Source organism: Bos mutus, chromosome 6 (genome assembly GCF_027580195.1).
Source record: "Bos mutus isolate GX-2022 chromosome 6, NWIPB_WYAK_1.1, whole genome shotgun sequence".
NCBI classification, from domain to species: Eukaryota; Metazoa; Chordata; class Mammalia; order Artiodactyla; family Bovidae; genus Bos; species Bos mutus.
This window is the reverse complement of record NC_091622.1, coordinates 82,151,232-82,177,815: the sequence shown is the minus strand read 5'-3', so window position 1 is coordinate 82,177,815 and position 26,584 is coordinate 82,151,232. Positions and strand designations below refer to the sequence as shown.

The window sequence follows — 26,584 nt, the reverse complement described above, 5'->3', positions numbered from 1 at the left end:
ATTTTAAAAACTCAAATATTTGTTTAAAAACAGCTTACTAATGCAGTAATTACTTAAATCTAGAGTTTTTGTAATATATCAATGAGAAAACAATTTAAATAGAAGTAAAATAACTAGATTCTAATATTGCCCAAATGTTTCCTTTTTTATGATCTTTAAATTTATCATTAAAAATATAGATTCTTATACCACTTTCTACATTTCTAGTGTTAAAAATGAATTTATAAATTCTTTCCACATTGTCACACACATCTTATTATTCAACAAAATAATATATGATAAATATAAGTATTTAAAATTATAGTTTAAGTGGATAGAAAATATGCATAGCAGATTATATAAGCATATATGTGCATGCTTTTATTTTTATATTTATTTTAGCAGAACAAAGCAGAATCCGGGAAAATTTAAGTGACAGGAGCAAATATTATGGCTTAGAATTTATACATCTTTTGGCAATAACTTATCCAAAATGTCCATAGAATGATACAAGCAACTTTCTGCTTGCTGAGAACTACATTTCTCAAACTAATATGTTTGAGAATCTTGAAAATTTTTTGGAAATAAATTAGAGTAAATAGATGAGAAGAGAGTGATGTACAGTATGTCAAGTGACAGCAGGAAATTAACAGAAAAGGGAGCCTCTTTATGGAAACCTGAAAAAAAAATCATCAACATTTATGATAAGGGAAGTGTTTGGTCTCATATATCTATGACTACATTTATTTTGCATTATAGTGGCAGATGTATACATATAATTTGCTAATTATAGTGGAAAATAAAATAAGTAAAATTACCTAGGAGATTGACTTCCAAAAAACAAACATGATTCGTTTCTTATATGGTATAATATCATATACATGATATAATATGTATATGTATAATATCATATAAGAAATGAATCGCCAGTCCAGGTTTGATGCAGGATACAGGAAGCTTGGGGCTGGTGCACTGGGATGACCCAGAGGGATGGTATGGGGAGGAAGGTGGGAGTGGGGTTCAGGATTGGGAACACGTGTACACCTGTGGCGGATTCATGTTAATGTATGGAAAAACCAATACAATATTGTAAAGTAATTAGCCTCTAATTAAAATAAATAAATTTAAATTTAAAAAAATGCTTTTTGAGGGGGGAGAGAGCAAAACAAAAAAGTACATTAGTGGTGGTGGTTTAGTTGCCAAGTCGTGTCCAACTCTTTGCAACCCCATGGACAGAAACCTGTGAGGCTCCTTTGTCAATGGGGTTCTCCAGGCAAGAATACTGGAGTGAGTTGCCATTTCTTCTCCAGGGGATCTTACCCACAGACCCAAGGATTGACCCACCTCACCTGCATTGCAGATGGATTTTTTTACTGCTGAGCCACCAAGGGAAGGCCCCATGTTTTATAGATTCAGTCACTTCGAAAACATAAGCCACTTGAAAGAAACAATTCTGATTTGGGGAAAGAAAAAAAAAAAACTGTAGAAATTAACAATTCAGCTAGAAAAGCTACAGCATTTTTTTTTTCTCTTTAACTTTAGAAGGCATCTTTGTTGCAAAATATTGTAATATCAATTAATTTCAGGACCAAGTTAGAAGAAAACTAGAGGCAGAGCATCTGTTCCCGGGTTTTACCTGCTGGTTGCCTCCCTCCTGCAATTTCAGAGCAATAAAATCTCTGCTATCGGATAATTTCCAGAGTAGTCTGGTTATTTCCTTTGTTGTGCAGCAATCAGTCTAAAGGGCTCTGCTCACAAGTTTTGGAGCCATGAGACCTGTTGAGAACTGAGATTTTGCTGTGCAGTGTGTTTGTGCGCCAGCTGTAATGAGACCGGCTTTTTCACTGTGAGAATGTTTGTTATGGAAGCTTCTATTGTATTTTTACTTTTTCCTGGGTGTATTGCACATGCAAATTCTTTATACAGTTATTTTTGTTTGTTTTACTGGTTTTATGTGTCTTGATTTTTTAGAAGCCATAGCAGCATTGAAACATGTTTATATTTCCTTGACTGTTCATCTGATCCATAATCAATGAACCACATGGATAGTAAGAAACAATATCTGCCCTGGGGGTAGGATGTAAGTTTCTTATTTATTCCCTGCAGTTTGAGTTGCCTTCAATATGTAAAATTCTAAAAAGTTCATACCTGCTTGGACATTGCAGTTAATTCTTGGGATATGTCTGGAAATATAAGTTCTATTGAAACACTCCTAGCACTTAGTCAAGGTTCAGTTGCAACTAAAATTTTTCTCTAATTGTGTTCTAATTTTTCTCTAATTGTGGACACTAATTGTGTTCTCTCAAAAATAATAAAACACTATGTATATTCTGTTACATATGCTCTCAGAATTGGTACATGTAGAATATTCCAGTTATAATATATTATAAATTATATACTGTATAATATTAGATTGACAATCATATTAGTACATGTATATAAAGTTGCTTATTTGTTTATATATTATGTATGTGGATAGACAGTTTAATAATTTTTAAGGTAAATAATTTCAGGAAAGTTTACATTTAATTTACAGAAATAATTCAAGTGTTTCTATTTTCTACAATATAAACAAATACATTGTTTATATGCCTTATAATTACTTTTAAATTCCAATTTTATTTGGCTGATTTGCTCCAAGAATTTACTACCATCACTGAATAATAAAAAAATTATATTATTGGTTTTTTGCATCTATAAGAAATGAAATTATCCTCTGTATAGTTATTCTCCTTAAAACAGAATATTGAAGAGCATAGCTGAGTGAATAAAATCAATATTTCTTGCAATTTCTAGAAAATTAGCAAAGTTTAAAAATCTATATGCACCCTGTATTACCATTAATATGTAAAAGTAAGACAATATATATTAAATGAATCTTTGCAGGAATCTCACATGATTTTGTAATGCTCTTCTTTGTCACCTAACTCCTAAGGCTTTACTGTAAACTTGTAATATATAGCAAGTTGTTATCCTTGAAATAGGTTTCCCATATATGTCACAAGTATTAAAAGGGCTTCCCTGGTGGCTCAGTGATAAAGAATCCACCTACCAATTCAGGAAATACAGGTTCGATCCCTGGGTCTGGAAGATAGCATGGAGGAGGAAATGGCAACCCACTCCAGTGTTCTTGCCTGGGAAATCCCATGGACAGAGGAGCCTGGCAGGCTACAATCCATGGGATCACAAAAGAGTAGGACATAACTTAGTGACTAACAACAAAAAACAGATATGAAATTCTAGTCTCCTTAAGGTATTTTATTCTGAATGTATACCTAATAAGTCAATTAATCAAGACCCTCTATAAGATGCAATTCATTGTCCTTGAGGAGGCAGAATCCCACAATCTCCCCCAAGTGGCAAAGCTAAGCTACCAGAGAAGTCCCAGCACTGAAAGGTCTCTTCATTTCACAGGATATGCTTACTGTTGCTCCTTTAACATACTAATCTGCAGATGGTAAAGAATCTGCCTGCAATGCAGGAGACCAAGGTTCAATCCCTGGGTTGGGAAAGATCCCTTGGAGAAGGAAACGGCACCCACTCTAGTATTCTTGCCTGCAGAATCCCATGAACAGGAGCCTGGTGGGCTATACATTCCATGGGGCTGCAAAGAATCAAATACAACTGAGCAGCTAACGTTGTCACTTTCCTTTCACCAGGTGGAACCTTTCCCAATGCTCACCATTGCTTACTCATAGTGTCGTACAGCTTTTGGTGATCATGCTGGCATTTTTTCTTTTGGGTTTTAAAGTACTGACGTATAATGCTTTGATGGAGAGTGAAGTGAAGAGAAGTTGCTCAGTTGTATCTGACTCTTTGTGACCCCATGGACTGTAGCCTACCGGGCTCCTCCATCCATGGGAGTTTCCAGGCAAGAGTACTGGAGTGGGTTGCCATTGCCTTCTCCAGAGGATCTTCCCCACCCATGGATCGAACCCCGGTCTTGCACATTATAGGCAGACGCTTTACCATCTGAGCCACAAGGGAAGCACTTTATTGGAGAGTAACATGGATAAAAGTTAATATCTCATTTCTAAGATGGTATCTTTGCAGCCTCTGATGGATGAGGTAAAAGTGCTATTAATAGTGCTGCATTCAATATGCCAGCAAATTTGGCAAACTCAGCAGTAGCCACAAGACTGGAAAAGGTCAGTTTTCATTCCAATCCCAAAGAAAGGCAATGCCAAAGAATGTTCAAACTACTGCTCAATTGCACTCATCTCACACACTAGCAAAGAAATGCTCAAAATTCTCCAAGTGAGGCTTCAATAGTGCACAAACTGAAAACTTCCAGATGTTCAAGCTGGATTTAGAAAAGGCAGAGGAACCAGAGATCAGATTTTCAACATCTGTAGCTTCATGGAAAAAGTAAGAGACTACCAGAAAAACGTCTACTCCTACTTCTTTGACTATGCTAAAGCCTTTGACTGTGTGGATCACAAAAAACTGTGGAAAATTATTCAAGAGATGGAAATACCAGACCACCTTACCTGCCTCCTGAGAAGTCTGTATGCAGGTCAAGAAGCAACAGTTAGAACCAGAAATGGAACAATGGACTGGTTTCAAATTGGGAAAAGGAGTAAGTCAAGGCTGTATATTGTCACCTTGCCTATTTAATTTATATGCAGAATACATCATGTGAAATGCTGGGCTGGATGAAGCACATGCTGGAATTAAGATTACCAGGAGAAATATCAATAATCTCAGACATGCAGATGACACCACCCTATGGCAGAAAGTGAAGAGGGACTAAAGAGCCTCTTAATGAAAGTGAAAGAGGAGAGTGAAAAAGCTGGCTTCAAACTCAACATTCAAAACTAAGATCATGTCATCTGGTCCCATCATTTCATGGCAAATAATGGGGAAACAGTGGAAACAGTTTTATTTTGTGGAAGTGGAAACAGACTTTATTTTGGAGGGGGCTCCAGAATCACTGCAGATGGTGACTGCAGCCATGACATTAAAAACTTCTTGCTCCTTGGAAGAAGAGCTATGACCAACCTAGACAGCAAATTAAAAAGGAGAGGCATTACTTACCAATATAGTCCATTTAGTCAAAGCCATGATTTTTCCAGTTATCATGTATAGATGCGAGAGTGGGATCATAAAGAAAGCTGAGAGCCAAAGAATTGATGCTTATGAACTGTGATGCTGGAGAAGACTCTTGAGAGTCCCTTGGACTGCAAGGAAACCAAACCAGTCAATCCTAAAGGAAATCAGTCCTGAATATTCATCAGAAAGTCTGATGCTGAAGCTCTAATAATTTGGCCAACTGATAGGAAGAGCTGACTCATTGGAAAAGACCCTGATCCTAGGAAAGAAAGAAGGCAGGAGGAGAAAGGGGCAACAGAGGATAAGATGCTTGGATGGCATCACTGACTTGATGGACATGAGTTTGAGCAAGCTCCAGGAATTGATGATAGACATGAAGCCTGGCCTGCTGCAGTCCATGGGGTCACAAAGAGTCAGACACAACTGAGCAACTGACTGAACTGAAATGAATATGGGTAAAAGTTAAGAAATATTTCTCATTTCTGAGATGATATTTTTGCAATTATAATATTTGTTAGATTATTTAAGTGGTGTTCAATAAACATAAGTCCCCTTTTAGATGACTTTGGAATAACTGTATGATGGGGCTCCAACAGACCTTTCTATTAAATCCTCACTAAGAGTTTGGGTGAACTCTGAGAGTTGGTGATGGACAGGAAGGTCTGGTGTGCTGCAGTCCATGGGGTCACAAAGAGTCGGACACAACTGAGAGACTGAACTGAACTGAACTGAACTGCCTTAAAGAAGCATCTAAACAATAAACAATAAAGACAGCTGACAATCTGTAGTTATATTCAGATCAGATCAGATCAGTCGCTCAGTCATGTCCGACTCTTTGGAACCCCATGAATCGCAGCATGCCAGGCCTCCCTGTCCATCACCAACTCCCGGAGTTCACTCAGACTCACGTCCATTGAGTCAGTGATGCCATCCAGCCATCTCATCCTCTGTCGTCCCCTTCTCCTCCTGCCCCCAATCCCTCTCAGCATCAGAGTCTTTTCCAATGAGTCAAATTTTTGCATGAGGTGGCCAAAGTACTGGAGTTTCAGCTTTAGGATCATTCCTTCCAAAGAAGTCCCAGGGCTGATCTCCTTCAGAATGGCCTGGTTGGATCTCCTTGCAGTCCAAGGGACTCTCAAGAGTCTTCTGCAACACCACAGTTCAAAAGCATCAATTCTTCGGCGCTCAGCCTTCTTCACAGTCCAACTCTCACATCCATACATGACCACAGGAAAAACCATAGCCTTGACTAGACGGACCTTTGTTGGCAAAGTAATGTCTCTGCTTTTGAATATGCTATCTAGGTTGGTCATAACTTTCCTTCCAAGGAGTAAGCGTCTTTTAATTTCATGGCTGCAGTCACCATATGCAGTGATTTTGGAGCCCAGAAAAATAAAGTCTGACACTGTTTCCACTGTTTCTCAACTATTTCCCATGAAGTGATGGGACCAGATGCCATGATCTTCGTTTTCTGAATGTTGAGCTTTAAGCCAACTTTTTCACTCTCCACTTTCACTTTCATCAAGAGGCTTTTGAGTTCCTCTTCACTTTCTGCCATAAGGGTGGTGTCATCTGCATATCTGAGGTTATTGATATTTCTCCCGGCAATCTTGATTCCAGCTTGTGTTTCTTCCAGTCCAGCATTTCTCATGATGTACTCTGCATATAAGTTAAATAAGCAGGGTGACAATATACTCCTTAAACTTTCCTTTTTCCTATTATTCATAACTTTAACTTGAATGCTCAATTTTCATGATTATTTACCCAGTCTCCCAATCAGAATTAGTATTACCCCAATAGGATATTTCTTATTATAGTATATTATAATATCTCTTGTCCTGAGTTACATCCACCTGTGAATCTTCTATACTATATGAGCTGATTGTACATTTTGTCCTCTGTCTCACTCCCATCCCTTCATTCTGGTACCTGACATAGTAGCTTATAAATAGATGTTTTCTAAAGGAATGTGATTGTGTCAAGTGTCTCATAGGAAACATCTCATAAGAAGGAGGTTGACCAAATTGGATATTATCTTTGAGTTCTTATTAAATTTGTTAGTTTTGTAAAAGTGCAGATTAAACATTACAAAAATATTTAAAATCATTCCATATACATCTTTATTTCCATAAATATCATTCAGGCTCCTCTGAAACAAGGCACCAATGGACCTCATTACTAAGATAAAGAAAAATACAATTTCAGCATAATCTCTCAGGGTAATGAAATCAAAGAGAAAGCATGGGGTCTGAACACTGAGATTATGATTATGGCTCTGACATAAGTAATCTTTGTGAACTTCACCAGGTCACTAACCCTCTCTTGGTTTGTGTTTCTTCTTTAGTACAATTATGACAGTGCATGAGGCCACCTGCCTAAAGTCTTTTCATGTTTTAAGTTGGCAATTTTAATTATGAGTTCAGTTCAGTTACTCAGTTCTGTCTGACTGTTTGCAACCCCCTGGACTGCAGCACACCAGGCCTCCCTGTCCCATCATCAACTCCCAGAGTTCACCCAAACTCATGTCCATTGAGTCGGTGATGCCATCCAACCATCTCATCCTCTTTTGTCCCCTTCGCCTCTCACCTTCAATCTTTCCCAGCATCAGGGTCCTTTCAAATCAGGCAGCTCTTTGCATCAGGTGGCCAAAGTATTGGAGTTTCAGCTTCAACATCAGTCCTTCCAATGAACATTCAGGACTGATTTCCTTTATGATGGACTGGTTGGATCTCCTTGTAGTCCAAGGGACTCTCAAGAGTCTTATCCAACACCACAATTCAAAAGCATCAATTCTTAGGCACTCAGCTTTCTTTATAGTCCAACTCTCACATCCATGCATGACTACTGGAAACACCATAGCCTTGATTCAATGGACTTTTGTTGACAAAGTAATGTCTCTGCTTTTTAATATACTATCTAGGTTGGTCATAGCTTTTCTTCTAAGGGGTAAGTGTCTTTTTATTTCATGGCTGCAGTTACCATCTGCAGTGATTTTGGAGTCCCCCAAAAATAAATTCTGCCACTGTTTGCACTGTTTCTATATTTGACATAAAGTGGTGGGACCAAATGCCATGATCTTAGTTTTCTGAATGTTGAGTTTTAAGACAACTTTTTCACTCTCCTCTTTCACTTTCATCAAGAGACTCTCTAGTTCTTCATATCTTTCTGCCATAAGGGTGGTGTCATCTGCATATCTGAGGTTATTGATATTTCCCCCAGAAATTTTGACTCCAGCTTGTGCTTGCTTTATCCAGCCCAACATTTCTCATGATATACTCTGCATATAAGTTAAATAAGCAGGGTGACAATATACAGCCTTGATGTACTCTTTTCCTCTTCGGAACCAGTCTATTGTTCCATGTCCAGTTCTAACTGTTGCTTCCTGACCTGCAACAGCTTTCTCAAGTGGCAGGTCAGGTGGTCTGGTATTCCCATCCCTTTCAGAATTTTCCACAGTTTATGGTGATCCACACAGTCAATAAAGCAGAAATTGATGTTTTTCTGGAACTCTCCTGCTTTTTCGGTGATCCAGTGGATGTTGGCAATTTGATTTCTGGTTCCTCTGCCTTTTCTAAACCCAGCTTGAACATCTGGAAGTTCATGGGTCACATATTGCTGAAGCCTGGCTTGGAGAATTTTGAGCATTACTTTGCTGGTGTGTGAGATGAGTGCAATTGTGTGGAAGTTTGAGCATTCTTTAGCATTGCCTTTCTCAGGGATTAGAATTAAAACTGCCCTTTCCCAGTCCTATGGCCACTGCCGAGTTTTCCAAATTTGCTGGCATATTGAGTGCAACACTTTCACAACATCATCTTTTAGGATGTGAAATAGCTCAACTGGAATTCCATGATCTCCACTAGCTTTGTTCATAGTGATGCTTCCTAAGGCCCACTTGGCTTCACATTCTAGGATTTCTGGCTTAGGTGAGTGATCAGATCATCATGATTATCTGGATCATGAAGATCTGTTTTGTACAGTTTCTGTTTATTCTTGCCATCTCTTCTTAATATATTCTGCTTCTTAGGTCCATACCATTTCTGTCCTTTATTGAGTAAAGGACCAAAAACGTTATGAGTAAAAAGTACCAAAAACATTGGAATTTTATATTTTTATTGAAGCATATTTGATTTACAATATCTTGTTATTTTCATGTATACAGCAAAGTGATTCTCTCTACATGTTATACATACATATATGCATGTATGATTTTTAGATTCTTTCCATTTTGTTCTTATAAGACATTGAATATACACACTGCTGTATATGAAATAGATGAACAAGGAAGATCTCTTATATAGAATAGGGAACTATACTCATAAAACCTAAATTGTAACACATGAAAAAAGCTGCAAGTCAAAAACCCTAGCAACTGAAAATTCTGTGGAAATATATAAAATTAAATGACCACATATTCCATTCTCTCTCTCTCTCTCTCTTTTAATAAATCCTCACTAGTACTTCTCTCCTGGTGTTCCCTATGGTTTAGCATTTTACCTGGGTTTGTTTTAATGAGATATATTAGTAAGAGAGAAGTCAGAATGGCTGTGGTAGATCTCCATTACAGCATCTGCCATGGTCTCATCTGGTAGCGTGTGTGATGCCTGTGCTCTGTACAAAGATTTTACTTTTATCACATGGATAAACATGAAAGAGGACCAACAATAATCTTTTCACCCAAGAGTCCCAGAGGCAAGGTAATTGAAGGTACCAATTGAGGTAATTGTCTCTCTATCAAGACAAACAGTGCAGGGGCTCACCTTTAAAATAAGCACTTTCTGGTTAATGTGGCTGGTATTGGCTAGCAGTAGGACATCACATCCCCTGTCAGCCTCTTAAAGTAAAAACTGGCTGTGTTATCTAAGGCCTGCAAGATACACAAGCCATTTGGCTACTTCTTGGCAGGGTCAGTGGAAACACAGACAACTGTATTAGGTGTATAAAATATGTCAGTGAAATAGAGGTTAAGCAGTCTTGCCTCAGAATGTAGATTCTGAATGCTTTTGTTACAGTGCTTTTACCAATTTTTATGTGGTGAAAATCTCAATTCTGTCCACTTTCTTGTTTGATGGTACTATATTGTTGATTTTATTTTAATTTTTGACTTTATTTTAGGGTAGATTTAGGTCTACAAAAAACTTACAAATGTAGTTTAGATAGTTTGCAGATGCACAAACCTGATTCCCTCTATTAGCACTATTATTAACATCTTCATCTTACATTCATAGGAGACATTTGTCACAATTGATGAGCCAATATTGACGTTATTTTTGACTAATATCCATACTTTCAGGTTTTCTTAGTTTTAAAATGATGTTGCTCTTTTCTGTTCCAAGATTCTATCAAGGATACCATTGCCGGGGTCCAGCCCCGGCTGATCCAGGGTATTCGAAGCGGGGACGGCGTCGGCGAGGATCAGGATACAATAGCTTCAATTAGATATTAATTAGAGATGTAAAGAGTAATAGAATGAGGATAGCTCAGTAGGAAAATTCAGTGGAGAAAAGAGGCTGAGTAGCTTGGTTTACATGGGAGACCAATAAAACTTCAAGACAAGAAGTTTGCACCATTTATGTAGGCCACAGGCATCCTTCCATTCTCCCAAAGGAGAGGAGACACTGAGGCCTCCCCGGTCGGATCTTAGAAGCCCAGGCATAATTAGTAAGCATGGCGGGTTCTGCGCTACAGATGGAGACTCATCCAGAGTGAGAGAGAGAGTGACATGGGGAGACCAGTATTTCGAGAAACTGATTCCAATTCTTTATTTTCCATGGTTTACTTTTATGCACTGAGATGTTATACAAAAGTCACGCGGGGTCAGCAGTCCTGACTTTTATCAAAGTCAGGTGCTTCATACAAATATATACAGAGGTCTTAGGGGTGTTACATCATCTTCTGGCCAGGGGGCCTGCTGACAATTTATGACCCTCTCCTTGTGACAGTAGTCAGTCAACCAGGACACTTATTTCTCCAGGGGTGATTATTTTTGAAACAGACGCCACCCAAATAAAGTTACATTCCTATAGGGTGAGGGTGTAGTGGATTTTAGTTAAGGAAAGAATTTACTTAGCCTAAGGTCTAACGTGATTAATATCAAAGGTTAATACTTATTTCTTCTATATATTCATTAATGTGTGTAAGGGCAGGGGATATGGAGACTTAGCAACAAACATTGGCTCAACAAATGAAAAACCCTTCACCAATACAATTTCTAATCAGCCCATTATGCTTATACTAATAGTTTTCTAACTTTTCTAAGAAACCTGTTTTTAGAAGGTTTAAAGCATCTCGTACCTCTCACAGTTGGGAGGCTGTGAGCAATCACATGTGGCCGGACAAGCCTGTCAGGCAGGCTAGAGAACCTTCAGAGGAGTTTGTAGGTTAAAACACTCTTGTCATGCCCAGGAGTTTTTATTAACTGGAGCTCTAGGTTAACTCCTTCTCTGAAAGAGGTGGTGGGGGACAGCCCCCCGTAAAGTCAGAGGTGTAGGTGGGAGCACAAAGTAGTAAAGCAGGCAGGCTCTGGTTATGGGGGTAGATGCTCGAGGATTTCCAGGGGGACTCCTGAGGCTCGATCCCGCCTTTGCGTATGTTGAGCCTCCATCATGACCTTTGCCACGGGTGGAGTGCCTCACTCTGGCCCCCAACATCTCCCCCTTTTTTATTTCTTAAAACAACCAGATGCAGCTCAGTCGTGAGCTTCCAAATGCTCTGCCGAAGAATCCTGATAATACAAAGAAGAATGATTATGAGAAGTAGGATTAGAGCACCAACGACAGCATAACTAGGGATATTAGACAGAATATTTTTTCCAGAAATATAGTTAGAGAAGGTATGAAAAAAGTTATTAGCTGCTCCAGTGGCGGTAAAATCCAGTCGAGAGTGTTCCAAGGTCTGTATTTGATTATGAAGTTTCCCTAAGTCCAGGCCAATATCAGAACTATTCCAAACACCTGAGATATGATTTTTAATCTTTTCCCATTCATAATCTGTCTTGTTTACCTTCAAAGATGTCACGCATATCCACCTGTAATCAGCGTGGCATGTCAAAGCCATCTTCATCTTTAAAGCCTGTAACTCAGTCCCAATATGCATAGTTGCTTCTTCTAAGGCATCTACTCTCATCTCTAATTTCCTATCTATAGCTTCCTGAGTTGCTAGAGTTAAAGAAACAGTTTTAGACATGGTATCAACATATTGGGCAGTATGCACTTGTTGAGTCAATGATATTGCTGCCGCAGTAACAGAACTAATTGCTGCTATTAAAGCTGATATTCCTAAAATAAGTAAGCCCACAAACTGTCACGATCACATTAAATCCTGTAGTTGTTGTAACACGGCAAGACCATAATTGTCATACGAGTGGGAGGTCACCATCACGGGTATCAGGAGATAGTGTGGGCGTCACAACACCACAAAAGAGCAAACATTATATTGAGGGGTCAAACAGGATGAAAGCATACATTGTTCACAAGTTACCACGTTAAGTCCACCTGAATAATTCATGCATACATTAAGTTTGTTGGAATCATTAGTAAAAAGGAAAACATAAGGCGAGGGTAAACAAGCTAAAACAGAATAAGTGGAATCGTTATCTGGGCGAGATTCAGAAATGGGGGCAGTAGCAGCAAGGGCTCTCCAAATCTCAGGTTGCCAATAGGTTTTGCTTTTAGCTGTATAAGACAGCATAGAAGGAACAAATTGGTTAATATGCCATTTAGTGGCTTGCGTAGGCCAAGGAAGAGGAATCCTATTCCAATTCTCAAATCTGCCTTTAAATGTTATCTTGATCAATGGATCCTCACCCGGATTCGGGTTGCTCCAGTCCTGAATAGTATAATTCCCACCGCCTGGTATCCTATAATCAATCCTTGAACCATAAGTACAAGTTGTCCAAGTCAGATACCTAGTACGGCCATCTATGGTCTTCCACACTTCATCTGAAGGAGCAACCTTATAACACTTTGGATAACCGGGAGGGGGTGTAAAGCGCAGGGTCACATAAGGGTCATGGATCCTGGGCAAGCGGGCCACTAATACCCAAACTACCCAATGACGTAAAGACTGGGAATCTATTTTTGAGGAATCTGTTATAATTATTTTTGTAGAGGCCCCAATGCACCCTTCTTTAGTGGGTGTAATAAAACTCTTTGGATTATTGGGGAAGTTAAAGCAAACAGGAAGATCGTCTATTAATCCCCTGAAGGTATAATTAAAATTAATAGGATATTTATCTTTAGTGTAAGAAGTATAGAATCCTCCCAAAAGCTGAGGTTGGTCTGGGTTGACCCGTATAGGCTCATTATTCCAGGAAACAATCTGGAAAGTTGGAGCATCTGGGAGATATGCCCAATACTTAGCTGGAATAGGAGAGGCACTTACCTGGCAGGAAAGCAAGGCAAGCATGGCAATAAACATTTTCTCAGGAGAAGCTGGAGATCCCTGCGAGGAAGTCATTCCTCGTGCCTGGTGACAGAGTTTGTATTTGTCCCCAAGTGGGTATGGGGGCATTCCGGTTCGCCTGAGTTAGGCGGCCTGGGATGTTTCTGCGGCACAGGGAATCAGGGGGAGTAGTGTCCCGTATGTGAAGCTGAGACATCTGTTTGGTGGGTGGATCCGTTCCTTGCTCATCCGAGGTCCCTGAAGTCAATTGTCTCGATGTCCGTGGTGTCTCCCATGTTGGCGGGGGAAGCGGAGGCAGAGGGGGCCCCTTCCTCTTGCGGGGTCGTGGCAGCCGTGGAGTCTGGTATCCGAGGGGCTGAGACAATTGTAGTAAGCAGGCAGGCTCTGGTTATGGGGGTAGATGCTCGAGGATTTCCAGGGGGACACCTGAGGCTCGATCCCGCCTTTGCGTATGTCGAGCCTCCTTCCTCATGACCTTTGCCATGGGCGGAGTGCCTCACTCTTGCCCCCAACATACCATAATACATTTAATCATCTTATCTTCTTAGACTTTCCTTAGCTGGGACATTTTCTAAGATACTTTCTCTGTTGATGGTCTAGTAAGCTTTACAGGAGTGCATGTGTGTGCTCAGTCATGTCTGACTCTTTGGGACCCTATGAACCATAGCCCACCAGGCTCCTCTATCCATGGAATTTTCCAGGCAAGAATACTGGAGTGGGTTGCCATTACCTACTCCAGGGGATCTTCCCAACTCAGGGATCAAACTCTCATTTCTTGTATCTCCTGTATTGGCAGGCAGATCCTTTACCCCTGGATTAATGATACTCTGTATTATGTTCCTTAAGTAGGAATTGTATGACTTTTTCTCGTGATTAGGTTGGGCACATGGGTTTGTGAGAGGAAGACTATAAAGTGCCATTTTCATAACATACCAAAAGTGTGTACTATCAACATGATTCTTCTCTTTAAAATTAATCATGATCATGAAAGACCTGATACCAGATTTTTCCACTGCAAAGTTTTCTAGAATTTTTAAGGTTTTTTACATAGATCATCATGTAATTTACAAATAAGACAGTATTATTTTTTTCTTTCCAATTTATATAGCGTTCACTTTCTTTCCTTGTTGCAGTATGAAAGGACTTCTGATATGATGTTGAAAGAAAGTAGTGGGAGAGGACATCCTTGGCTTGTTCTCAATCCAAGAGAAAAAGTGAGTCTCATTATTTTTTTAAAATAGTCATTTTGGTTTTATGTTTATTAATTTATTTGCTGTGTCAGGTCTTAGTTATGGCACACAGGCTTCTCTCCAGTTGTGATGCTTGGGCTCGGTAGTTGTGAATTGGGTTTAGTTGCCCTATCAGAGACTGGGGATTAAACTGGTGCCCCCTGGATTGCAGCTGGATTCTTAAATACTGGGCCACCAGGGAAGTTCCTGAGTCTATCATTATTAAGTATGACTTCATCTGAAGATCTTGTGATGGTATTCTTTAGCAAGTTGAGAAAGTACTCTTTAATTTCTGGTTTGATGAATTTTTTATCATAAAAAGGAGAGTGCTGTTAAATGCTTTTTACTCTTATCAGTTGATGTGATCGTGTATTTTTGTTTGTTTTTATTCTTTACCCCATTGGCAAGGTTTTGTTGCATTAATTTGTTTTTGAATATTAAATCAGACTTGTTTACTTGGGAAAATCTCACTTGGTACTTGATCATAGTGTATATAATTCCTTTTACACATTGCTTGATTTGCCTTGCTAATATTTGTTGAAGATTTTTACTTCTGTGTTCATGAGAATTATCAGTCTGTAGTTTTTCTTTCCTGTAACATATTTATCTGACTTTTAAAATGGTTATTTTAATTAATTTATCTTTTTGGCTACACCAGGTTTTAGCTGTGTTATGTGAACTCTTAGTTGTAGCATGTGGGATCTAGTTCCTGACCAAGGATGGAACTCAGGCCCCCTGCATTGGGAACACAGAGTCTTAACCACTGGACCACCAGGGAAGTCCCATATTTATCTGATTTTGATACTGGGGTAATGCTTCATAAAAAAGTTAGGAAGTTTTTCTTTTGCTTCTGTTTCTAGGAAAAAACTGCAGAATTGGATTTTTAAATTTTTTTTTTATTTTTTTAAGTTTGGTAGAAATCACCAGCAAAACCATTCAGGCTCATTTTTTTTTTTAAGTTATTAACTATTGTTTCTATTTTTAAAATAGATATAGGCATGCTGAAATACTCCTTTTCAGGGAGCATTTTTGTCTTGCTACTCTTTTAGCTGTAACCTTAACTGTTACTAGTCTTATTGGTATGTTGGTGAAGTATAAAGAAGATAGTGTTCTATATTCTTCTGATTAAATCTCAGTGTTTTCTTGGGCTTATATACCTTGGCTGTGACCATCAGTAGTGTTTCCCTCCATCTCTTTGGTGGAATAAGAAGACACAAGGGGATGGGAACTAACTTCCCAGAGCTCCACTTGGAATTTGTGTATTAGATGGGGAAAAAAATTGAACAGTTACTAACTAAATTTGTATTTCAAGGTTCTGATCAACTGATGTAGAACTGGTATCATGTAAAAATCTATGATGTTTTTTATCTGCTAATGGAGTCACTAAATTAACACTTACTATATCATTTGAAATAAAAATATGTGAAATTAATTGAGACATTTACAATCTAAATAAAAATAATTTATCCAATGATATAAAAACATACTTTTTACAGGGGTATTATTAAATAGCTTTTATTAAACCAAAATCTTATGAATTAAGATGACCTATGATTTTGCAGCACCTAATGATTTAATACTAACTGTACCATAAACAAAGATAAGTTTTTAGAGATTTTCATTCATAAAATTATATATCAAAGGAATGTACTTTGAGTGGAGACAGAATACAGTACGTGCATTAATATATGAGATTAAATATTTAAATATATTTGCTTAAATTTAATTAGACTTAGAAAAATCCTTCATTTAACTTAGTTTGCTTTGAGCTTATCTGGTATGTTAGCTCTTAGAAAAGCAATATTTTTCAATTAAAAATGTTGTGATCTACAGAGAAGTGTTAATTGAAGACATGAACTTTGGGTTACCCATTAAATTGCAACTTTGAAGTAGATTGTAGGCATACATGTTTTGAAAAAGACCATAAAAACGTATTTATGGTCTCGTATAAAAACCTCGTATATTTTTCAGAAACATTTTTTTTTTCTGAAACTGAGATGATATTAGTGACAACTGTGACTAAGAAACTTATTGCAGTATGTGACTATGTAACCATAATATTTTGGGTCTATATTATTTTTAAATGTTCTAAAATTTGTAAAAAAGGTTTTAGACATTTTTTTTCATGTGCATGGACTTATCTTTAGAAGGAATTTTAATTTTGAAATTAGATTTTGAATAGTGCTATTTCAGAGATTATCAATATAATCAATTAAGTAAATAGATATTTAGAAAATGGATGCAATTTTTGGTCTTTTTATTGCTCTTCTTTCTGTTAAAAGTTCAGGGAAAAAATAAGTCAAACCCATGAACCACTGAAATAGCAACTACAAGTTTATTGTGAACACATCAAAAATAGTTTTCCAAATCAAAGCACTCAAACCAAACATGGAATGAAGCCCAGAGATATTTTGTTATACAGCAGTTTATGTAGTATGGAAGCAGTGACTATTCTTCACAGTGATTGCATATCATGCTAGAATTTCCTTAAATGAAAGGACATTGGTTAGTGATTATCTCATATCAACCTTGAAGGATAATTTAAGTTTCACTTATAATTTTCAAAGTCATAAGCAAGAAGTCACCTAGGTCAACTTAGCCTTACTTGTCTTTCAAAATAAACTAAATTAAGCTTTGCTTGTATGACTAAACTAGTTTTGTCTTAGAGAATTTTCAAGTCTAGTTTCCATTTGTGTTTGATTTTAACACCACTATCTGAAGTGTTTGTACAATAAATTATGCTATTACCCTATTTATTGAATACATATAAAAAGTTTTAAAAGTGGTATCTAAAATGTATTTAAAATGTTCTGTTGGGATCTAATATTTAAGATATAAAACTATTAGAAAAAAAGATTTCATGGTAATTTTTGTCTAATTAAAATTAAACCTCCCAATATTCAATGCACATCCTCTTCAGCTTAATACAGTTTTATTTATAAGCTTTCTAGGCCACCAAATACAAAAGCTATTACTATATTCTCTCTGAATTTGTCTATATCAACAAAGTCTGCAAGAGCGAACCAAGATTCAGGTCTTTGTAGCAAAAATAAAAATAAAACAGAAAGCACCATATGTTTAAAATAACCAATATTTATTTTACAATCTGAGCTCTATTCTAGATATAAATTATGATCACATTGTAAGAATAACTTGCACTTCAATTATTGGAAGTAAGTGTTTTATATAAACAAACAAAGTAATTCATTGGACTTTTAAAACTCTATTCATCTGAAAGATTTAAAACTGTGTCTTTATAAAGAATACAATTTTCCACACCAAAGAGATTAATATGATTACAGGGTTGGTGATTCAACACTAAAGTACAAAGAATTTCCAGCCTATCTTTGCACTCATAAACCAAAAGAAGAGACACAAAGTTAGACAGACTTTGTTCTGCGGTACCCTGCTTGTTTGCAAAGCCAGACATTCAAACATCCAAACTTTTGGGTGCCTTGTAAATATTAAAGTGGAAGAATTATTGGCAGAGGCCAAAGGCACTGAAGATGTGAAAACTGAAGTGCACCATCCATTTGAAATGCAATGAATAATGTGCAGCCTGCTGATGGTGATGGATGGTGATGGCTCCTCAGTCAGCACTAGCCACTTGGCTGAAAGGCAAATTGGGAATGTGAGGAAAACTCAAAGCTGGGCAGGCCATCAAAATAAATAAGTAAAAAGAAAGGACACTAAAAGGCAATGGATTGTTAGGATGAAGGCTTGTAATAAATGATGATGTCAGTGATAAATTAAGGTTGCTTATGTCATGGTTAGAATTTTGGGGAGGAAAACAGATCGGAAAACTTAGCACTATCAGCTACTAGAAACTAGCTGTCAGACTGCTGAGTTTTAAAATGTAACTTTCTGTCAGAAATGCAAAGTTAAGATTTTAGGTGATACCAGAGGATATAGATCAATATCTGTTTTCATTTATTCTTCACATACCTGTGGAGGTTGATTACAAAAAGAAAGATAAATATTGAAGAGAATTAGGATGAGCATGGGAAATGGATGACATATGTGAAGGGGATTAAGAGGAACATAATTCCAGCTATAAAATAAATAGGTCATAGGGAAATAATGTACACATAGGAATTATAGTCAATAATATTGTAAAAACTGTGTGGTGGCAACTGGTAACTGGACTTCCATATAATGTGTGTGTACACATATATAGAATCACTGTATTTTACACCTGAACTAATATGTCATATTTATAGCTCAAAATATCAAAAATGCATTTTGAACTTCCTCTAGAGAAATTTAATGGCACATGTATTACAGTTACCAAACTTATATAGCCCAATCTCCTCCTAAAGTAGGTTTATGATCCCCTAGAGGGTATTTGATTTCATTTATTCATTTATATGCAGAGTACATCATGAGAAACACTGGGCTGGAGGAAGCACAAACTGGAATCAAGATTGCCAGGAGAATTACCGATAACCTCAGATATGCAGATGATACAACCCTTATGGCAGAAAGTGAAGAGGAATTAAAGAGCCTCTTGATGAAAGTGAAAGAGGAGAGTGAAAAAGTTGGCTTAAAGCTCAACATTCAGAAAACTAAGATCATGGTATCTGGACCCATCATTTCATGGCAATGAGATAGGGAAACAGTGTCAGACTTTATTTTTTTGGGGTCCAAAATCACAGCAGATTGTGACCACAACCATGAAATTAAAAGACGCTTACTCCTTGGAAGGAAAGTTATGGCCAACCTAGACAGCATATTAAAAAGTGGAGATATTACTTTGCCAACAAAGATCCATCTAGTCAAGGTTATTGTTTTTCCAGTGGTCATGTATGGATGTGAGAGTTGGACTGTAAAGAAAGCTGAGTGCTGAAGAATTGATGCATTTGAACTGTGGTGTTGGAAAAGACTCTTGAGGGTCCCTTGGACTGCAAGGAGATACATCCAGTCCATCCTGAATGAAATCAATCCTGAATATTCATTGGAAGGACTGATGTTGAAACTGAAACTCCAATACCATGGCCACCTGATGCAAAGATCTGACTCATTTGAAAAGACCTTGATGCTGGAAAAGATTGAGGGCAGGAGGAGAAAGGGATGACAGAGGATAAGATGGTTGGATGGTATCACTGACTCAATTGACGTGGGTTTTGGTGGACTCTGGGAGTCCTGGGAGGGAGGCCTGGTGTGTTGCGATTCATGGGGTTGCAAAGAGTCGGACATGACTGAGCGACTGAACTGAACATTCATTTACGTGGGTCAGTAGGTCAGTTTATGAGTCTACTACTTGCTAAATGCTGCATGTGTGTAGCTGTGGACTGGGCTTTGTGTTAGGTGCTGGCGGAAAAATCCAAGTCCTTGCCTTAAGAAAGCTTTCCAACAAACGGGGTGAAAAAAGTTTTTATTTCATATTTCAGCAATGAACTTTAGTGTTTTACCAAAATTAAACTAATGTGACTAAGAGAAGGTAATGGCAACCCACTCCAGTACTCTTGCCTAGAAAATCCCATGGACGGAGGAGCCTGGTAGGCTGCAGTCTATGGGGTCGCTAAGAGTCAGACACGATTGAGCGACTTCACTTTCACTTTTCACTTTCACGCATTGGAGAAGGAAATGGCAACCCACTCCAGTGTTCTTGCCTGGAGGATCCCAGGCACGGAGGAGCCTGGTGGGTTGCCGTCTATGGGGTTGCACAGAGTCGGACATGACTGAAGCGACTTAACAGCAGCATATGGTGAATTTTGTGTTTGAAATGCCCTCCTAGACAAATGAGTACCTGGAAGCAAATGATCTGAATGGGAGTAGGGGAACTGAAAACATTGGATCTGTTACTTGGGCAGGATTTAAAAATCCTCAGTTTGAATATCCTCGAGAAAAACTCAAAGGCAAGTTCATACAAATCAAAGCTAAACAAAAAATCTAAGGGAAATCCCATATGAGGAAAACAAAAAAACAATGAGAACAAAGCAACAGGGAAGAAAAAAATAGAAACCAGAATAGAACAAATTTGGTATAGGGTAGAAGACAGTCTAGGCCAAAAACTTTTAAGCAGCTAGAACATAACACTGGAGTCTTGTCTTATGCTTACAGCCTCACCAATAGTTGTGAAAAGATCTTTGAAGGGTACCAAGTAGGCTCAGATGAGTATATTATGTATCTCATCAATATAATAGGTGAGAATCTATGCGATAAGATTTAAATAAATTTAATTAAATTCATAAATTTCTTAAATAAAATAATCAAAGCCTAAAAATATTCAGCATTGAGAATATTTTGTTCCATCAGAGTTACCAGGAATAAAATATGATAAATACATTGATTTCTACTTAAAGTTTTTATTTTATCTTAAATTAATGTTCCATCTAACATGTTGTTTGTCCAGCCCTGTTCATCCTTTTATCCATGTGCTCATTTTGGACCAATGAAAGAACCAAGCCTACTCTATATTACAAATCTCTGCTGTTTAGATGAAGCCTGGAATGTTTCTGCTACTGAACGATCCAGTGTCCCTGAGGCAAGCCCTATTGTGTGTGAGCATCATGCTTTAGGCATCCTCTAGTCTCCACTACATTCACTGTGCTTTTTCTCTCATTCAAGGTATAATTCCCTGCTACAGTGACTTCAGTCTCAGGTTACTTGACTGGTATCACTGAGGTGATGCTCAGCTGTAGGTGGGGAGAGCAACTTTATTCCTCACCAACTTTATTCCTTGATCCACCTTGGCTCTCACTAAATCACAACAGTTTTTCCAATACAAAAACATATTGTTTAAAAATTGCTCTAATACCCCTTTCCAACCACATGCTGACACTTTTCCTACTCATTCCAGCTTCCCCAGTAGAAATTGAATACTCTTTTCTATTCTGAAAATATAATAATTCTGCATTGAGCTTTCACTGTTGCTTGATATCTGGACGTGTGCTGCTCTGTCACATCCGAAAATGTCTCTGAGTTTTCTTGTTATGATGACCAAGTTTAAGCCCAAGTTGCTCTTTCCCTTTGAAACCTTAGAGCTCATGGAACAATTATAACTCAGAGAGAGGACACCCTACAACTTCTGTTCTCTCTGGCCTCTCCATTTGTTTTTTTGGACTTTACTATCTCTATTGCACCTCAGAACTGAGTTTCCCCAATTCCACCACAAGTCTGCCTTAAAAAGTGTGAAGCATAATCTCAACAAAGTAATTTTTATTAGGTATTTTAGTTCTATTTAACACATTGTAAATAAGTGCATGCTTTTACATTTTGAACTGTGTTGATTAACAAAATTATTTCTGAATTGAGGGTCCTCCAAAAAAAATTGGTGCTTCTGTCAAATACAAGTTAGTTTGCTCTTTTGAAAATCATTTTTATTTATTTATAAACAATGTTATAAATGCAATGTTTTGTAGAGATGCAAAACAACAAGGACAACATCATAGCAAATATAAATATGAAAGCAGAAAGCATCTTCATTCAAAACATGTGTTCTTGACCTAGAAATAATGCAGAAGTTTGTTTGCATCTAAAGACACGTTTTTCAGTGAAACATTGAACATGTCTCAGTGCTGGCACTTTAAACCTCAGAAAACCTTGTGATAAGATGCTGTGTGTGAGTGTAACAGTACGTGTGCACACATGCCTCTTGCCTAATCTCTCTCTATTGCTACCCTCTGTTTGCTCCTGTTTATTAACTCCTGGAAAAGAAAAAAAAATATTTTTCATTTCTCACTTGTGATTCCCCTTCCTAATTATTCATACCCCAGAATACATGGAAATTCATAACTCTTTTGGTATCACTGTTTAGAAGACAGTTATTGGCTACATTGGTTAACTGAAAAAAGAATACTAGAATCTCATTCTGTTTATTCATCTCCCAGTATTATGGCTCTTTTTCTCTTAGCTTCAAACTCCCAGACTTAAAATGAGTATTAAAAAAGTAGATAGGTATTGATCACAGAAATGGAAATAAGACTGTAAAGCAAAAATAAGTATATGGAGAATGAGAAAAAATCAAATGAGGAATAGAAATTAATAGTTTCTTTCATTAATGTATGAAATATGCCTGTAAGTTTGTAACCTACTTCACTTGATCTCAGAATAATCTCACTAAGAAAGTAGCTCATGTCTGGAGAAGAGAACAAAGGCCTCGAAATGTTAAGTAATATTCCCTCAGTTGCTTAAGTGGACAGGAGGTAAAACTTGAATCCAATACAGTCTGTTTCCAAAGATACCCCCTCAATTACATACCTGTCCCTGAGTTCAATCGTGCCCTTGTTCTATATTTTATTTTCTCAAATGCATTTCCCTATCCTCTAAATATTCTATATTCAATCAGTCCTTCAAATACAGCCCAAAATTGTTCCTTCAAGAGACTTCATCGATTCCCCTACATTAGCTTTCAAAGAGTCACCAATCTTCTACATTTTATTTCCTCTTTCTAACTCTCTGCTTATTTAACTTATATGCAGAGTACATCATGAGAAACGCTGGGCTGGATGAAGAACAAACTGGAATCAAGATTGCCAGGAGAAATATCAATAACCTCAGATATGCAGGTGACATCACCCTTATGGCAGAAGTGAAGAAGAATTAAAGAGCCTCTTGATGAAAGTGAAAGAGGAGAGTGAAAAAGTTGGCTTAAAGCTCAACATTCAGAAAATGAAGATCATGGCATCTGGTCCCTTCACTTCATGGGAAATAGATGGGGAAACAGTGGAAACAGTCTCAGATTTTATTTTTGGGGGCTCCAAAATTACTGTAGATGGTGATTGCAGCCATGAAATTAAAAGACACTTATTCCTTGGAAGGAAAGCCATGACCAACCTAGATAGCATATTACAAAGCAGAGACATTACTTTGCAAACAAAGGTCCATCTAGCCAAGGTTATGGTTTTTCCAGTGGTCATGTATGGATGTGAGAGTTGGACTGTGAAGAAAGCTGAGCACCAAAGAATTGAGCTTTTCAACTGTAGATGGTGTTGGAGAAGACTCGTGAGAGTTCCTTGGACTGCAAGGAGATCCAACCAGTCCATTGTAAAGGAGATCAGTCCTGGGTGTTCATTGGAAGGACTGATGTTGAAGCTGAAACTCCAATACTTTGGCCACCTCATGCGAAGAGTTGACTCATTGGAAAAGACTCTGATGCTGGGAGGGATTGGGGGCAGGAGGAGAAGGGGACAACAGAGGATGGAATGGCTGGATGGCATCACCGACTTGATGGATGTGAGTTTGAGTAAACTCCAGGAATTTGTGATGGACAGAGAGGCCTGGCATGCTGTGATTCATGGGGTTGCGAAGAGTCAGACACGACTGAGTGACTTAACCAAACTGAACTCCTGTAACATCCATCACACAAAAAACATTTGTCCAATCATATTGTGCCCTGCATTATTATAATTTTTCATATAGACTTTTAAATCTTCAGTAAGATTGTAAATTCCTTCAGTTTAAAGCTGAATATCCATCAGTCAACAGATTTACTGTGATTGAGACATTGTGTGAGATGAAATGGTTTATAAAACAATTTGAACAGTAAATAAGCCAAAGTCTTAAAAGATAGTAGGTGTCTTGGTATACTAATGACACAATAAGCCTTAATAGCATGCCATCACAGCACTCAGGGCTCATGAAAGTTAAGTGTCTATTCTCACCTTCACTGAGTGTTGATTGACTGTACTGAGGCTGTTTTCTGGTCCAGATTTGTTCCAGCTGTGGTCAGGGCTTCACTGATGGTTCAGATGGTAAAGAATCTGCCTGCAATGAGGGAGACCTGGGATTGATCCCTGGGTTGAGAATATCCCCTGAAAGAAGGCATGGAAAGCCACTCCAGTATTCTTGCCTGGAGGATCCCCGTGGACAGAGGAGCCTGGTGGATTACAGTCCATGATGTTTTAAAGAGTCAGACATGACTGAGTGACTAAGCACACACACATGGTCAATTCTATAGATGCCTCATTCTGGGGCATAGGCTCAGGGAACTCTGTGTAGGTAATTCTTGTCCTTAGGAATTTGAACTACCATGTTTGACATCCCCAAAGGATCCTTTATTAATATACTTCTTAACTTAAATTACAATATTTTTTAGCAATAATATGAAATAATCATGTATTCACCAGTAATTATCAGTATTTTTCCTACACATCAAATTGTATAATATTGAAATTCAGTGAGATAGTTTATATTAAAACTCAAACTTACCTTTGTAAAGCAAAATACTTACCCTTAAAAGTTTTCTTTAACCTTAACAACTTTGCACATAAATAAAAACTCCAAGTGGTCCCATGCAATGGGATTAGTAACTCAAGTTGTGTCTAAATTTTTATAATTACTGTGAAACTGTTACTTAAAAATATCTCTTGGTTAGAAGCAGGGATAAGTAATGTTAGGGGGATTGGAGGCTCAAACTGCTTCTGAAGTGGAGTTATCTGACCAATTATCAATTTACTCAAAATGAATCCAAATAACTTAGTCTACTATGCTAATGGATGAATATAACTTCAGTAACTATTCGGAAACAGGCCAACAAACATTTTGTTTGTTTTCTGTTGACTAAGTACTTCACCCTTTGTAAAACTCTCTGTTTCTGCAGTATATACATAGGATTCCCGGACTTCAAGAAGTTAAACTCAGTAACATAATCTCAATTCAATTCTCTGTTTATATCATGTCTACTAACATCCCATTAGTCAAGCAGGTCACATGGTTAGGCTAAAGTCAAGAAGTAGGTATGGAAGTATACTTTCTCATGATAGGGTCATGGCATGGATGTGAGGAGTTAGAATTGAGATGAATATTTCAATCTACTCCAGTAAATAATAAAATCAGTAATATATATTATGATTAAGGAATAAGTAACTTGAAGACAAAAAGGAAATTCTGGTTATAAATGGATTTCTTAATTTAAGAAAATACAGTCATGTGTAACTGGCATCTTTGAACAATTTCTAATCATGCGTTTGCAAGAGTAGTTTTTATACACTATATACAGGATTTATAAAATCATATATTAGCTACATACAGTAAATTATTCTTTTTTCTGTGGATCTCTTTTGCTCAGCCACAAACCCTGCAGTAAACCTTGGCATAGTACATAATGGTATAAAAGTAGATTCAGGAAGCTATTTTGTAGTTAAAGTATATAGAGCAATGCTGATTCATTCCTAGTAATAGAAACCATAAATATCTTTTGACAAAGGCTGTCTTCCATTTTTTTTTTTATGGCCAACTTCTATGTATGTTTTAATTAACAATGAAATAAACTGAAAATAAAATGTAAAGTTTGTGTGGTTTCTTTAACAAACAGAAAACTTTAAAAACCAATAGATACTCATTTGGAAATGATAAAATGTCAGATGCTTCATTGTTGATGTATTTAAAGTATTTGTAGCTCATTATAAAAGGTCCATCTAGTCAAGGCTATGGTAGTCATGTATGGATGTGAGAGTTGGACTATAAAGAAAGCTGAGCACCGAAGAATTGATGTTTTTGAACTGTGGTATTGGAGAAGACTCTGGAGAGTCCTTTGGACTGCAAGGAGAGCCAACCAGTCCATCCTAAAGATCAGTCCTGGATGTTCATTGGAAGGACTGATGTTCAAGCTGAAACTCCAATACTTTGGCCACCTGATGCGAAGAGTTGACTCATTTGAAAAGATCCTGATGCTGGGAAAGATTGAGGGAAGGAGGAGAAGGGGATGACAGAGGATGAGATGGTTGGATGCCATCACCGACTCAATGGACATGAGTTTGGGTGGACTCCGGGAGTTGGTGATGGACAGGGAGGCCTGGTACGCTGCAGTTCATGGGGTTGCAAAGAGTTGGACACGACTGAGTGACTGAACTGATCTGATAAAACTTAAAGACTTTGTATTGTAAGGAATATTTGTCTTATACTTTTGAAAATGCATGTATTTATAACTCAATTTTTTATTATGATGGTGCCCATAGAATAAGTGATTGAAATATACAAAC

General features: G+C 37.6%; 1 pseudogene; it reads right to left on the bottom strand.

The window, feature by feature from the left end:
- Nucleotides 1–9,344: 9,344 nt before the first annotated feature.
- LOC106700714 (endogenous retrovirus group K member 25 Env polyprotein-like) lies at nt 9,345–13,966 on the bottom strand (annotated as a pseudogene).
- Between the last annotated feature and the right edge of the window lie 12,618 nt (nt 13,967–26,584).